This window comes from Triticum dicoccoides, chromosome 3A (genome assembly GCF_002162155.2).
Source record: "Triticum dicoccoides isolate Atlit2015 ecotype Zavitan chromosome 3A, WEW_v2.0, whole genome shotgun sequence".
Classification (NCBI taxonomy): Eukaryota; Viridiplantae; Streptophyta; class Magnoliopsida; order Poales; family Poaceae; genus Triticum; species Triticum dicoccoides.
This window is the reverse complement of record NC_041384.1, coordinates 597,666,007-597,683,660: the sequence shown is the minus strand read 5'-3', so window position 1 is coordinate 597,683,660 and position 17,654 is coordinate 597,666,007.

The following is a 17,654-nucleotide window of genomic DNA, read 5'->3' as shown; positions in this document are numbered from 1 at the left end:
CAGTTCCGCCTGCGCCGTGACCAGGGCTGCTGTCGTGGCCTCCTCGCACCTCTCCGCCTCAGCTAGCCTGGGCCTAAGGGTAGCAACCCTACCCCTACCCACAGACTCCGTCTCTACAAGCTTCAACTTCAGGTCATGCGTACCCTCAAGATCTGTGCGAGCCTCGGCTACCCGGCGATCAACCTCCTCCTGGGCCCTAGCCTCGTGCGCATCGACGGTGTCCTCCGCTTGGGCGACTTGGCACTCCCTCGTCTCCAATCGCTCAAGCTCGAGGCTGCGTTCCACGGCTTCCAGCGCCTGCGCTTCCTCGAGCTTCCAGATCTCTTCCTCCTTGGCGGGTGCCCCCCTCATCGATGCAAGGGCGGCTTTGCGCGCCTCCACCTGCTGCTCCATGGACGCACTCTAGGCCTGGAGCTCCCATGCACGCTTCTTCATAGTCTCGTGGTGACGGTCAGCCTCGCGAGCCTCCTCCAAAGCTCGGGAGCAAGCTTCACGAGAAACCTCAAGGGACGCCTCCGCCTTTGCATTGTCGAGATCGTACTGATGGCGACCAAGGTTGATATCCACCTCCAGCTTATGCCATTCCTCCACCAGCCGAAGACCCTCAGCCCTGAGGCGCACATCGACGTCCGCGAGTTCCCCACCAAGCCGGTTCATCGCGCCCATCGCCTCCTGGAAGAGCTCATGGTGAACGACGCTCTATTTGTGCTCAAACTCAAGCACACGGCCCATCTTGTCCTCCACCACGGGGGCTGCGGTTAAGGCCCGAGGTGGCGCACCCCCTCTCGGCAGGGGGCTGGGGGCTGGCGTTGCCCCAGACGCCAGCCAGGCCTCGCGAGGGGCCCGAACAAATTGAGGCCCGCTGCTCGAGGAGGAGCCAAAGGCCGGAGCCGCCCAGTTACCGTCCATGTCTAAAGGAGGGGCCCTCAACAAGCTTGCTGAGCCCCAAGCAAGGCCGCGAAGGAGGGACAACGAGGGTGTGGACTCAAAGCGCCATGGAGGCAAGCGCGCCTCTCCAACCGACCCTGCTCCAGGGATGGCATGCAGGCTCGGGGCGCTCAAGGCCAGCGGGGGAGTCGAGGAAAGAGGAGGTTGCTTCTCGGGAGACACATCGGCCTTGGCGGAAGGGACCCTGAAGAGCTAACGTCAGGAAGGGAAGCAGCACTCAAGAAACGACAAAGATACAGTACTTACTCGTTGATGGTGATGTACTTCCTCCGCTTCAACGGCCCGAAGATACCACTGCTGCTCGGGGATCCTTTCCTCTTGCGGAGCTCCTCGAAGTCCATGCAAAGCCAACCAAATCGCTGGACGTGGCAGCCGGCACGGGGCGCAGCCGGGGAAGCGCTCGAAGGGACAGCTTCAGGGGCACCGAGATGAGGAGAGCAATCAAGCACAGTCTGACCGCGACCCCTCGAGGCCTTCGGAGCTTTGGCCTCGGGAGCCGCTACTACCTCTTGAGCACTGCGTTAGTTTTCCCTTGAAGAGGAAAGGGTGATGTAGCAAAGTAGCGTAAGTATTTCCCTCAGTTTTTGAGAACCAAGGTATCAATCCAGTAGGAGGCTACGTGCGAGTCCCTCGCACCTACACAAAACAAATAAATCCTCGCAACCAACGCGATAAGGGGTTGTCAATCCCTTCACGGTCACTTACAACAGTGAGATCTGATAGATATGATAGGATAATATTTTTGGTATTTTTGTGATAAAGATGCCAAGTAAAATAAAAGCAAAGTAAAAAAGCAAAGGAAATAACTAAGTGTTGGAAGATTAATATGATGAAGATAGACCCGGGGGCCATAGGTTCCACTAGTGGCTTCTCTCAAGAGCATAAGTATTTTACAGTGGGTGAACAAATTACTGTTGAGCAATTGACAAAATTGAGCATAGTTATGAGAATATCTAGGTATGATCATGTATATAGGCATCACGTCCGAGACAAGTAGACCGACTCCTGCCTGCATCTACTACTATTACTCCACTCATCGACCGCTATCCGGCATGCATCTAGAGTATTAAGTTCATAAAAACAGAGTGACGCCTTAAGCAAGATGACATGACGTAGAGGGATAAATTCATGCAATATGACAAAAACCCCATCTTGTTATCCTCGATGGCAACAATACAATACGTGCTTTGCTGCCCCTACTGTCACTGGGAAAGGACACCGCAAGATTGAACCCAAAGCTAAGCACTTCTCCCATTGCAAGAAAGATCAATCTAGTAGGCCAAACCAAACTGATAATTCGAAGAGACTTGCAAAGATAACCAATCATAGATAAAAGAATTCGGAGAAGATTCAAATATTGTTCATAGATAAACTTGATCATAAACCCACAATTCATCGGTCTGAACAAACACACCGCAAAAAGAAGATTACATCGAATAGATCTCAATGAAAGAGGGGGAGAACATTGTATTGAGATCCAAAAATTGAGAAGAAGCCATCTAGCTAACAACTATGGACCCGAAGGTCTGAGGTAAACTACTCACACTTCACCGGAGAGGCTATGGTGTTGATGTAGAAGCCCTCCGTGATCGATTCCCCTTCCGGTGGAGCTCCGGAACTGGCCCCAAGATGGGATCTCATGGGTATAGAAGGTTGCGGCGGTGGAATTAGGTTTTTGGCTCCGTATCTGATCGTTTGGGGGTATGTAGGTATATATAGGAGGAAGAAGTACGTCGGTGGAGCAACAGGGGGCCCACGAGGGTGGAGGGTGCGCCCTGGGGGGTAGGCGCGCCCCCTACCTCGTGGCCTCCTGGAAGCTTCTCTTACGTAGGGTCAAAGTCTCCTGGATCTTGTTCGCTCCAAAAATCACTTTCCCTAAGGTTTCATTCCGTTTGGACTCCATTTGATATTCTTTTTCTGCGAAACTCTGAAATAGGCAAAAAACAACAATTCTGGGTTGGGCCTCTGGTTAATAGGTTAGTCCCAAAAATAATATAAAAGTGGATAATAAAGCCCAATAATGTCCAAAATAGAAGATAATATAGCGTGGAGCAATAAAAAATTATAGATACGTTGGAGACGTATCATGCATCCCCAAGCTTAATTCCTGCTCGTCCTTGAGTAGGTAAATGATAAAAACAAAATTTTTGATGCGGAGTGCTACTTGGCATAATTTCAATGTAATTCTTCTTAATTGTGGTATGAATATTCAGATTCGAAAGCTTCAAGATAAAAGTTCATATTGACATAAAAATGATAATACTTCAAGCATACTAACTAAGAAATTATGTCCTCTCAAAATAACATGGCCAAAGAAAGTTCATCCCTACAAAATCATATAATTTAGTCATGCTCCATTTTCGTCACGCAAGAATGCTCTCATCATGCACAACCCCGATGACAAGCCAAGCAATTGTTTCATACTTTAGTAATCTCAAACCTATAAACTTTCACGCAATACATGAGCGCGAGCCATGGACATAACACTATGGGTGGAATAGAATATGATGATGGGGTTATGTGGAGAAGACAAAAAGGAGAAAGTCTCACATCCACGAGGCTAATCAATGAGCTATGGAGATGCCCATCGATTGATGTTAATGCAAGGAGTAGGGATTGCCATGCAACGGATGCACTAGAGCTATAAATGTATGAAAGCTCAACAAAAGAAACTAAGTGGGTGTGCATCCAACTTGCTTGCTCACGAAGACCTAGGGCACTTTAGGAGGCCCATTGTTGGAATATAAAAGCCAAGTTCTATAATGAAAAATTCCCACGAGTATATGAAAGTGACAAAACAAGAGACTCTCTATCATGAAGATTATGGTGCTACTTTGAAGCACAAGTGCGGTAAAGGATAGTAGCATTGTCCCTTCTCTCTTTTTCTCTCATTTTTTTGGGCCTTCTCTTTTTTATGGCCTTTCTTTTCTTTTTTTATTACTCACTTGGGACAATGCTCTAGAAAATGATGATCATCACACTTCTATTTATTTACAACTCAATGATTACAACTCGATACTAGAACAAAGTATGACTCTATATGAATGCCTCCGGCGGTGTACCGGGATATGCAATGAACCAAGAGTGACATGTATGAAAGAATTATGAATGGTGGCTTTGCCTCAAATACTATGTCAACTACATGATCATGCTAAGCAATATGACAATGATGAACGTGTCATGATAAACGGAATGGTGGAAAGTTGCATGGCAATATATCTCGGAATGGCTATGGAAATGCCATAATAGGTAGGTATGGTGGCTGTTTTGAGGAAGATATAAGGAGGTTCATGTGTGAAAGAGCGTATCGTATCACGGGGTTTGGATGCACCGGCGAAGTTTGCACCAACTCTCAATGTGAGAAAGGGCAATGTACGGTACCGAAGAGGCTAGCAATGATGGAAGGGTGAGAGTGCGTATAATCCATGGACTCAACATTAGTCATAAAGAACTCATATTCTTATTGAAAAAATATGCAATTCATCAAAAACCAAGCACTACGCGCATGCTCCTAGGGGGATAGATTGGTAGGAAAAGACCATCGCTCGTCCCCGACCGCCACTCATAAGGAAGACAATCGAAGAACATTCATGTTTCAAATTTGTTACACAATGTTTACCATACGTGCATGCTACGGGACTTGCAAACTTCAACACAAGCATTTCTCAAATTCCCAACTACTCAACTAGCACGACTTTGATATTATTACCTCCATGTCTCAAAACAATCATCAAGCATCAAACTTCTCTTAATATTCAAAACACTCATAAGAAAGTTTTTACTAATCTTGAATACCTACCATATTAGGATTATTTAAGCAAATTACCATGCTATTTAAGACTCTCAAAATAATCTAAGTGAAGCATGAGAGATCAATAGTTTCTATAAAACAAATCCACCATCGTGCTCTAAAAGATATAAGTGAAGTACTAGAGCAAAACTATATAACTCAAAAGATATAAGTGAAGCACATAGAGTATTCTAATAATTTCCGAATCATGTGTGTCTCTCTCAAAAGGTATGTACAGCAAGGATGATTGTGGTAAAATAAAAATCAAAGACTCAAATCATACAAGACACTCCAAGAAAAACACATATCATGTGGTGAATAAAAATATAGCTCCAAGTAAAGTTACCGATGGAAGTAGAGGAAAGAGGGGATGCCTTCCGGGGCATCCCCAAGCTTTGGCTTTATGGTTTCCTTAGATTATCTTGGGGGTGCCATGGGAATCCCCAAGCTTAGGCTCTTGCCACTCCTTGTTCCATAATCCATCAAATCTTTCACCCAAAACTTGAAAACTTCACAACACAAAACTTAACAGAAAATCTCGTTAGCTCCATTAGCGAAAGAAAATAAAAGACCACTTCAAGGTACTGTAATGAACTCATTACTTATTTATATTGGTGTTAAACCTACTGTATTACAACTTTTCTATGGTTTATAAACTATTTTACTAGCCATAGATTCATCAAAATAAGCAAACAACACACGAAAAATAGAATCTGTCAAAAACAGAACAGTCTGTAGTAATCTGTAACTAACACAAACTTCTGGAACTCCAAAACATCAGACAAAATAGTACGACCTAGAAAAAATTTTATTGATCAGCAGCAATTGGAATCAATATTTTATCACGTTCTGGTGATTTTTAACAATTATTTTCGTGAACAGAAAGTTTCTGGAAATTTCTGCAAGATCAAATAACTACCATCCAAGAAGATCCTATAGGTTTAACTTGGCAGAAACACTAATTAAAACATAAAAACACATCTAACTAGAGACTAGAACAAAGATTTATTCCTAAATAGAAGAAAAAAGCAAAAAACTAAAAATAAAATTGGGTTGCCTCCCAACAAGCGCTATCGTTTAACGCCTCTAGCTAGGCATAATAGCAAGGATAGATCTAGGTATTGCCATCTTTGGTAGGCAATCCATAAGTGTCTCTCATGATAGATTCATATGGTAATTTTATTTTCTTCCTAGGGAAGTGTTCCATTCCCTTCTTTAAAGGAAATTGGAATATAATATTCCCTTCCTTCATATCAATAATTGCACCAATCGTTCTAAGGAAAGGTCTACCAAGAATAATAGGACATAAAGGATTGCAATCTATATCAAGAACGATAAAATCTACGGGCACATAGTTCCTATTTGCAACAATAAGAACATCATCAATTCTTCCCATAGGTTTCTTAGTAGTGGAATCCGCAAGGTGCAAGTTTAAAGAGCAATCATCAAAATCATGGAAACCTAACAAATCGCACAAAGTTTTGGGAATAGTGGAAACACCAGCACCCAAATCACACAAAGTATAGAACTCATGATCCTTAATCTTAATTTTAATAGTAGGTTCCCACTCTTCATAAAGTTTTCTAGGGATAGAAACTTCCAACTCAAGCTTTTCTTCATAAGATTGCATCAAAGCATCAACAACATGTTTGGTAAAGGATTTATTTTGACTATAAGCATGAGGAGAATTTAGCATGGATTGCAACAAGGAAATACAATCTATCAAAGAGCAATTGTCATAATTAAATTCCTTGAAATCCAAAATAGTGGGTTTATCAACATCTAGGGTTTTGATTTCTTCAATCCCACTTTTATCACTTTTAGCATCAAGATCTAAAAACTTCGAATTTTTGGAACGCCTTCTAGGTAAAGGTGGATGATATTCAGTCCCATCATTATCAAGATTCTTATTGCAAAACAAAGATTTAATAGGGGACACATCAATAACTTTTAGATCTTCATCTTTATTTTCATAGAAATTTTATGAACACGCTTTCATAAAGCAATCTTTCTTAGCACGCATCCTAGCGGTTCTTTCTTTTCACTCATCAATGGAAATTCTCATGGCTTTGAGAGACTCACTGATATCAGGCTTAGGAGGAATAGATCTAAGTTTTAAGGAATCAACATCAAGAGAAATTCTATCAACGTTCCTAGACAATTCATCAACTTTAAGAAATTTCTCTTCAAGCAAAGCATTGAAATTCTTTTGTGAATTCATAAACTCTTTAACACTAGTCTCAAATTCAGAGGGCATCTTATTAAAATTTCCATAAGAGTTGTTGTAGGAATTACTATAATTATTAGAGAAATTACTAGGATAAGGCCTAGGATTAAAGTTTCCTCTATACGCGTTGTCACCAAAAATATTCCTACCAACAAAATTCACATCCATAGATTCGTTATTATTCTCAATCAAAGTAGACAAAGGCATATCATTAGGATCAGAAGAAACACTCTTAGTAGCAAATAATTTCATAAGTTCATCCATCTTTCCATTCAAAACATTAATTTCTTCTATCGTATGCACTTATTTATTAGTAGATCTTTCAGTGTGCCATTGAGAATAATTAACCATAATATTATCTAGGAGTTTAGTAGCTTCTCCTAAAGTGATTTCCATAAAAGTGCCTCCCGCGGCCGAATCTAAAAGATTTCTAGAAGAAAAATTCAATCCGGCATAAAATTTTTGTATAATCATCCATAAATTCAAACCATGAGTAGGGCAATTGCATATCATTAATTTCATCCTCTCCCAAGCTTGTGCAACATGTTCATGCTCAAGTTTCTTAAAATTCATAATATCGTTTCTAAGAGAGATGATCTAAGCGGGAGGAAAATACTTAGAGATAAAAGCGTCTTTGCACTTATTCCAAGAATCAATACTATTTTTAGGCAAAGATGAAAACCAAGCTTTAGCACGATCTCTAAGCGAAAAAGGAAATAGCTTCAATTTAACAATATCATTATCGACATCTTTCTTCTTTTGCATATCACACAAATCAACGAAGCTATTTAGATGAGTAGCGGCATCTTCACTAGGAAGGCCGGAAAATTGATCTTTCATGACAAGATTCAACAAAGCAGCATTGATTTCACAAGATTTAGTATCGGTAAGAGGAGCAATCGGAGTGCTAAGGAAATCATTATTGTTGGTATTGGTAAAGTCACATACACTACAAAAAAAATACACTTCCGTGATGATACGTGTTTGTCATAGTAGGTCGCTTTTTTACTCATGCATGTACATTCATGACAAATTTATGACAGAATCAAGATAGTCATACATGTGCTGTTGTAGAAGTGTTCCATGACATTACCAAAATTATCATCACGGAAGTGTCCACTTCCATGACGATAAATCGCACGTCACAGAAGAGCTTTCGTCAAGGGTGACCGACAACACGTGTCATCCACCGTAACGGAACGCCGTTAAGCTATTGGGTCGGGTTTTGGATCCGATAACCCGTTAACAGCCCCGACCAATGGGAAATATCCACGTGTAAAATTCTTATTGGCCGGACGAAACACGTGTCAGCTCGTTAGTGGGTCAGATAGGCGCCTATGATATGTCGACACGTGGCACGGCCCAACAGTGGCCCATTCCGGTGAAAAAGGCCGGCCCAGTAAAAATTAGCAGGCCGGCCCATATAAGGCCTACTTGTGTCAGGTCCATTTAAGCCCATGGCCCATACGAGATGTGCCAATTCGGCCCGTTAAAGATTTGACACCATTGCAGCCCATTGTCAGTTTGAGCCCGTTAACAGCCCGCTACATACTTAGGCTCAATATCGGCCCGATGAGATTTCGGCCTGTTAACGGCCCATTTAATGGATGGGCCAATTTTCAGGATGTACATCTTTCGGCCTTTTAGCAACCCATTTAAATGTTGGGCTAATTTCTGGCCCGGTGTGTCTTTCAGCCTATTGACGGCCCATAAATCTGATGGGCCATTTGTAGTCGGACCTCAGTTTCGGCCTTTTAGTGGCCCATTTAAGTGTTGGGCCAATTTCTGGCCCGGTGTCACTTTTAGCCTGTTGACGGCCCATAAATCAGTTGGGCCAATTGTAGTCGAACCTGAGTTTTGGACTTTTAGCGACCCATTTAAGTGTTGGGACAATTCTCGTTCCTGTGTGCCTTTCGGCCTGTTAACGGACCATAAATGAGTTGGGCCGTTTGTAGTCGGACCTTAGTTTTGGCCTCTTAACGGCCCATGCCCTTCATGGTCCAATACCAGCCCGGTTTCTCTTTCGGCCTGCTAAAGGCCCACAACACAGTTGGGCCGTTTACAATGCAACCTGACTTTCGGCCTCTTAGCGGCCCATGCTCTTCATGGTCCAATACAAGCCCACTGTCTCCTTCGGCCTGCTAAAGGCCTACAGTATAGTTGGCCCATATGTAGCCCAAACTTAGTAACGGCCTGTTAATGGCCCATGAAATAAATTGGGGCCACCTGTTGCCCTCTTCGATGTCGGCCTGTTAATGACCCGGGAGGTAAGAGGGCCGACCATTAACTTTCGGCCTAGTAACGGCCTATTAACTCAATGGGCCCACTAAAGTTCGTTCATGTCTTTAGGCCAAATTAGATAATTTGAGCCCATTACGACGAGCAAAGGTACGACATACAGGGAATAACGTTGCACATCCAAAATATATTACAGGAAATTACATCCACTGGGCATACAAAGATTGATGCCAGTGCAAATAAATGAGCAGAACCTAACCATCTACAACATCACAATCTGCAATATCAGCACAGATGACGCCCATAAGCATGTGGGCAAGTTCTTGCTGCTTTGCCACACTGTCTCTGAAAACATTGATCAGTTGTTGTGTCGCACGACTCTGCACCTCTGATTCATCCACCATTTCCATCATTGCTTCGGTCATTAATTGGTTCACAAACATACATTTATTCCGTTGCATTCGAGACAGAGGATACTGAACAGATTCAGATGGTGATTTTGGCAGGCTTGTATTATGGATAGTGGAGAGTGTCTTGACCACTGCATCATAACGTAAATTAGGACGGGAACCAAACAGATTAATCATGAGTTATTGCCATATTACCTGGCCTAGATTTACTGGAAAGAAACAATGGGGCTGTCTTGCTATTTTTAGAGTTTGTCTTCTTATCTTCAGCAGCCTGCACAAAATTAACACACAAGCATTGCTATCATTGGCCAAGTCAGATAATAGGAAAGCAACATTGACACAACGAACATTTTGGCAACTAGCCTACACCAAATTAACACAATATGGCACAGCTATCATCAGCCAGGTAAGGTAATACGAAAGCAACATTGACACAATGAATGAATGGGCAACCAGAGAAGCACTACAATTCAGTAATGTGCGTGATATGAGATAGCACATTCATGCAGCTCAGTACGCAAAACTACCAGGCAGTTTTCCTTACAAAAATCAACATTGGCGCCTTTAACATTTTGCTACAACTAATTTTAGATCAGATAAAGGTTAGATTCACGCCGATTAACAAAATACATGCCGATGTAAAAATATAGTGATATACAACAAGTACTTACATCAGCATTGGAGCACAGAGAATTCCCGCAAGATATTTTCCTCGAAGGTGATCCCAATGGAGGAAGTCTTGTATCGTTTAACCTTATTTTCTAAAACAGAGACGGGTAAGAAACATGTAGAAAATATGATCAGAATGCTATAAAATTTCATGATGCGAGGATACGCACACGCTTCTTAGAATGGAGTTGACATTCTTTTGCTGGACCGGAGTGGTCTAGTTCTTTGGCCACTGGAATCTGCTTATTATCAGTGGGAGTTGGGTTTCTCTGTGCTGAAGCAGTATCTATGAAAAATGGAGTTAGTTTATTATCTCCTGGCGCTTGGATCTTTTGCAAAGACCTGGTTTGTAACCCTTCAGATTCTAACATAGCCGTCTTCCCCTTGCATGCCTTATATAGAAGAAGGGTGATTTAGTTGTAAAACATGCTACAACAGAGATGGAATAGGTACTGAAGAATAGAAAGGCATGACATATTGACATGTATTCACTCCATCCAGAAATAAATGGATGGGTCTAGGCGTATTTCAGTTCTAGATACATCTAGTTTTATCCATTTCTGCGACATTTAATCCGGACGGAGGGAGTATGATGTAAGAGCTAGGGATACAACGGGACAACACAGTAAAAAAACACTGAAAAACCCACTGCAGAACCAAAGTATTCAAACCCACTGATATGAGATAGTACACTCATGCAGCTCAGGATGCAAAACTACCAGGCAGTTTTCCTTGCAAAAATCAACATTGTGGCCTTTAATCATACATTTTGCTACAACTATATTTAGATCAGATAAAGGTTGGATTCATGCCGATTAACAAAATACATGCTGATGTAAAAATATAGTCATATACAACAGGTACTTACATCTACATTGGAGCACAGAGAATTCCTGCAAGAATCTTTCCTCATAAACAATACCATTGCAGAAAATCTTCTATCTATTAAGCTTATTTTCTAAAAGAGAGATGGGTAAGAAACATGTAGAAAATATGATCAGCATGCTATAAAATTTCATGATGCAAGGATACACACACGCTTCTTAGAATTGAGTTGACATATTTTTGCTGGACTGGAGCGGACTAGTTCTTTGGCCACTGGAATCTGCTTATTATCAGTAGGAGTTGGGTTTCTCTGTGCTAGAGCAATATCTATAAAAACTGGAGTTGGTTTATTATCTCCTGGTGTTTGGATCTTTTGCAAAGGCCTTGTTTGTAACCCTTCAGATTCTAACATAGTCGTCTTCCCCTTGCATGCCTTGTATAGAAGAATGGTGCTTTAATTATAAAACATGCGGCAACAGAGAGATGGAATAGGTACTGAGGAATAGAAAGGCATGACATATTAACATGTATTCCCTCCATCCGGAAAAAAATGGATGGGTCTAGGCGTATTTCAGTTCTAGATACATCCATTTTTATCAATTTCGGCAACATGTAATCCGGACGGAGGGAGTATGGTGTAAGAGCTAGGGATACGACAGGACAACACAGCAAAAAAACTAGTTGAATGTAAAATTGTATGCTAGCGGAATACGTACAGAAATAACAAGGCAACATACACGTGTATGATTGGGAAAATAAGATGGCATTGTAACAAAGCACTAGAACAACACTTCAATGTAAAAAAACATGGTATGGTACACACATGAAGTACATACTGATGAATAACAATGCATAAGATATTCAGAAGCATGATGTCCAAATTAAGCAGATGGCATTGCGATAGAGTAGAATGACAGTACTTGAATTTGAAAACATGTTATCATGAATGGAATAGGTACTAAAAAACAGGAAGGCATGACATATTTACATGCATGATCAGCATGCTAAGCACATGGCATTGCAACAAAGTAGATACACTCCAGGACATTATATGCATGTTGTACCCATATCACAGGCCAAGTTAGAGCAAGGACCTTGTGGGGTGAAGAGGATTCATCATCTTTCTACAAGTCTTCTGAAGAACTGCCTTTACATGTTCCATCATATTGGGTATCATTGACATCAAGTTTATTGGCCTTTACATTGCTCCGTGAGGTTCTTGTGGATATATCAGTGCGTGCAATTATATCTGACATGCATGGAAGACAACTAGTAGTTAGATTTATGTAACGAGTGCCTGTAGGAGACGACATAAATAGTAGGACCGGGGTTAACTAGCAGCAACAGGTCTCATAAACTAAAGGGAGAACATAGATGAAAGCTACATAATATGTATCGTTTGTACTCGAGATTAACTAGATGGCACAGAAAAGTATTAAAGAGCAACATAGGAAATACTAGAAGTGGTATAATACTATAATCACCAGCCTGTGGGATAGCATTGGCTGATGGATGATAACTATGGAACAGTGTTACCTAAAGAACAAGTATCTTAGCTGAACTATGGAACATCGTTAACTCCTGAACAAGACCCGTAAGAGATCAGCATGAATATACAATGAAATGTGATGATCTATTTTCCATGCTTAGATGAATAACAAAGCCATAAATGTTGCAACAAGTAAGATGAGGGTACAACCTATCGGGCTGCCATCCATAGGAGTGAGCATCATGTGCTGACTTGTCGATGGCCCTGCAGTTGTTGTGGCTGTGCATGTCGGGCACGCGCATTCGATGCAGGGAACTCTTGAGTGGGGACTATAGCTCCGTTCTGGTGTATGCTTCCCTTGTTGGAGCAGCTGCGGTGAGTCAGAAGATGGTGTGTCTGAAGATGCAGATAACGCATAATGTTAAGAATGACATATCTCTTTGATCTGAAGAAATACACTAAGAGATCAACAACAAGGTACGAGAGTGGTCACACGTCTGTTGACTGAAGACTAAATTGGGGTCACATGATTTTATTTTATTTTGATACTGTCCAATCTACGCCGAATGGCTGGCCGTCTTGTGCCTCCTGACTGACACTGTTCGGAATCTTCCCCGAAGAGCCAGTGACCAACGGCAGAGCAGCTTGCCTCCGCCGTCCGTGGCCCCGGCCAAAACCCCGCTGCCCGCCCCACCGCACTGCCGTGGTTGTGCCACCCCCGGGCCAATCCACAAAGACTCCCCGTCATCCAGATCCGGTGGCGGCAGTACCTTCAACCCACGCAACTCTAAAAGATAGCCATCTAAGTGCTGCTTCCGCGGCGAACTTGCGGCCCCGCACCCTTATGTTAGACACCAGCCAGCCGGCAACCTAGGAGCTCCGCCGCCTCGAGGGGTGCTGCTTCCCATTGCAAATTGATTGGCCCAGAATAAAAATTCAGACAACTGACGCCTAAATAAAGTGATTTGAGATGAGGGTGCGACCTATCTGGCGGCATGGTGAAGTAGGCAGGTCCAGCTGCCGAGTCGGTGAGGCCGGCGCGGTTGCGGTGGCGATCGGCGGCAGGAAAAGAGCAATGTCGCTACGGTCAACGGCTACGCCGAAGCAGCGCCAGGACTCTGGATGGATCCAAAGTTGGAGCCACTCCGGCGCCATGAACAACGGTGGGGGTGAATCGGCTCCGGTACTGTTCACGCGGCCGTCGTCGAGGCAGCACCAGCAGCACGGAGTAAGAGGCACACGGCCCAGTGCACGACGGCAAATGGACAGCATCTCCGGCATTAGGAAGGAGGGCGGCTGTGAAATTGGTGCGGTGGGGGCGCCATGGAGGTGGGGCTGAGGTTTCGCGGCTCGGGAGAAGGGAGCTTCCCGAGGAGAAGGTGATTTGGCGCCCACGAGGTATGAATGGGGGCGGGCGGGGGGGGGGAATTGGGAGGGGAGTGGAACCATATCTTACGGTCGCATTTGTCTGAAATGTGAGGTGGAGTTACAGTTCTACCCTTGCCTATAGGCTTCTCGGCTTGGGTCTGTGTACTAAGGGTCGGGGATAGTAGAGTAACTTTGCTTCTCCCCAAATAGTGGGCGAGAGCGATTTCGGGCGAGGAGGGCGTGTTTTGAACTATAGTGGGCACGAGCGATTTCGGGTGAGGAGAGTGTGTTTTGAAATAGTGGGCGCGAGCTATTTCGGGCAAGGAGAGCGTGTTTTGCCGACCATGGTTTATGAATTATTCGGCACATGTCATTTCGGCTAAGGAGAAGGCGCGGTTGGATGAAGTTACGAACCTACCCTCGATGTACAACGGGCCAATTGATGCATGTCCCACATAGGACGGTAATTTCGCATCTCCCATTTATTTGCTCGAGCGAATTCCACCGAGCAGAGAGGATGTTTAATGGTTCGTTCAAATTTTGGGAGAACGAGCATCCACCTCTACCTTACCAAGTCGATTCGGATCAAATTTTGAAATATTAGCTTGCCACTTCTTTTTTAGATGGAGAGATGATGCTCGGGAGTAATGTGTTTTTACATGCTCGTTGCTAGCGATTTACTATATGACAAATAGTTCACCCACTCAAAAACGCGAACCAAACCCAAAATGAAATATCTCGATTCAATGAAATAGCTCGTTCAGTTGGTCAAAATAGTGAACTAAATCCAAAATTTAACACCTCAATCGAGTAGCATGTTGTACAGTATTATAGTACTCCATGAACATGTTGAAAGTCAAATTAATGAACTTGTTTGATATACGCATATATCCATTCATGTGTGGATTGCAGACAACATGTTCTCCAATTTAAATATTTGAATGCAAGTTTATATCGAAACATGGTTTATATCAGTCTTTGATGCATAAAACGCGACCTCCCCCTCTCCCAGACTCATGTTCTCTCTCTCTCTCGCCGACAATCTTCAATTCTGTCGCACGCATCCGACACAAAAACCTTGTTGGTCCCTCTCCCTTTCTCTCCATCTCTCTCTCTCTCTCTCTCTCTCTTTATGTGTGTGTTGGGGGGGTCTTTCTAGTTCGCATGCATATATACACCATCTATAGGTCTCTCTCGCACACTATGTATGATACTCTAGCTAGTCCAAGCTAGATATCTTGGGTGCACTCATCGTACGCACACAGATTCATTGGCTCTTTGCCTGTAACTCTCTCACGCACCACTATGTCGTCTCGGAGCTCTCCCCCCCCCCTCTCTCAAACTCTCCATCCACCTGGGTCACACATACACATGCATATCTCACTCGCACTCGATAGGCCCATCAAAAACTCTAGCTCTCCCCCTCGTTCTCTCTCCATCTCACACGCGCACACACACAATATCATGCCCAGCTAGCCAAGTATGATGGTCTCTCACTCAATTGTAGGCACACGCAGTCCCCCCTACATGTATATGACTTGCTAATCTTAGTCTCGATCACAAGCATGTGCATGGTCTATCTCGATTTCTCTCGGGGCATCTTTCTATCGCGCACGCACTCCCTCGATCTCCCACCCATATAGTCCCCTCACAATCTTGACGGGATCTCTCTATCACAAACACACCCTCTCTCCCTCCCCATGCGTCCATGCCATCCATGTGTCCCTCTCGACCTTTGTTCCTTGTTGGCCACACCTCTATTGGACATGTGCTACAGGGGTGTCTCTCTCCCTTGCAAACAATCACACACTAGCTATCTTCATGTGTCTCCTCGCCTCACTTTTCCATCTCAGAGATGCATGCGTGATATGTTTGCATAACAAACGAAAAAACACACACTCTCTCTAATTTATCGTTTCTTGTCACTTTCTCTTTCACACACATACTCTTTTTGCACACTTACTCATTCTCCTTCACACGCACTTGATCTGTCTCGACTGAGGCACTCTCCTCGGTCCATAGCATACAGATTTATTGAAAAGTCAAACATCACAAAGTTTGACCATGTACGTGGAGAAAAAGAATTACATCTAGTACGACAAACATATACCATTAGATTCACCATGAGATGTAGTTTTGTATGATGTATCTTTGGTATTGTAGATATAAATAACATTTGCGTAAACCTGATCAAAGTTTCCAAAGTTTGACTTCTAAAAATTTTAAATGCACTGCATTATCGAGCGGATGGAATATCTCTTTCCCCCTCTCAGCTATCTGACGCACCACTCAACCTTATCGGGGCTCCTCAATCTCTCTCAAACTTTATTGGTCAGTTTTGTTCGTGACCTAACCCTCATGCCTTGATGGCCGGTACTGCCTGGTGCGGACGTGAGATGTAAAATATTTCTGCCTGGCCTGGCTTGTGTAGAGCTGAAGCATTTGGTTCATGCCTGGGCCAGGCAAAGCATCAACGTCCCATCAATCAATCCATGCATCAATTATTTAATGCTAATATCCATCCATGTTGCTGTTAGCCTCGTGGCCACACGACCAGGCACGGCCAGGCGTTCGAAATAGGTCGCCTGGGCCAGGCTACTTGCAGTGTCTGGAGTTCAGCCAGGCTAATTAAAGTGCAAGGGAACCCAGGCCAGGCGGGCTTTGTTTTTCACAGGGTAGCAACCAAACAAGCATGCATGAAATCCAGCCACAACCCCAGGCCAGGCAAAAGATGCTCAGGACGCAAGCCAAACTGGCCTTATATCTCCCTGGTTCACACATACACATGTCTCGCTCGCACTATACATATAGACCCATCCAACACTCTCCGCCCTTGTTCTCTCTCCATGTGACACGCACCCCCCTAAGTACCATCATCCCTCAATCCATCGTAGGCGCAATCACTCCCCCCCTCGATCCTAAGTATGATTATCTCTTACTAGCCATCAGGAACACATGTATTGTCTTCTTCCATCCATACGTCTATCTCGATATCTCTCGGGGCATCTTCTATCGCGCACACACCTTGTCACTTGATCTCCCACCCATGTAGTCCCATCACGATCTCCGGGGGATCTCTTTATGACAAACATACACTCTCTCCTCCCCATGTCTGCATTTTCTCCGTACGTCTCTCTCGACCTCTCTCCCTTGTTTGTCAGACCCCTCTTGGCTACGTGCTAGGGGTCTTGCTCTCTCGGTTCCAAACAACCATACACTATCTCCTCACCTTGCCTCCGTTGTCGAAGATGCATGCGTGATATGTTTGCATAAGACACACATGCTTTTTCTCTACTTTTATCGTCTGTTGTCCATGTCTCTTTCACACACACACACACACACACACACACACTTTTTTCACTCTCTCTCTCTCTCTCTTGTTAGGGACTCTATCACGTCGAAAAGCATATGGATGTTTTGAAAAGTCAAACCTCATAAAAGTTTGACCAGGTACATGTGGAGAAAAACATTTACATCTGGAATGATCATTAGATTCATCACAACATGTACTTACTTCATACTATCATTTATCTTTGGTATTGTAGATATAAGTAATTTCTTTATAAACTTGGTCAAAGTTTCAAAAGTTTGACTTAAAAAAATGTTGGAACTACATTATCGAACGGAGGGAGTAGCTCTTTCTCTCTCTTTTCTATCTCTCACGGGCCTCCCCTCTCAGTCGAACTCTCT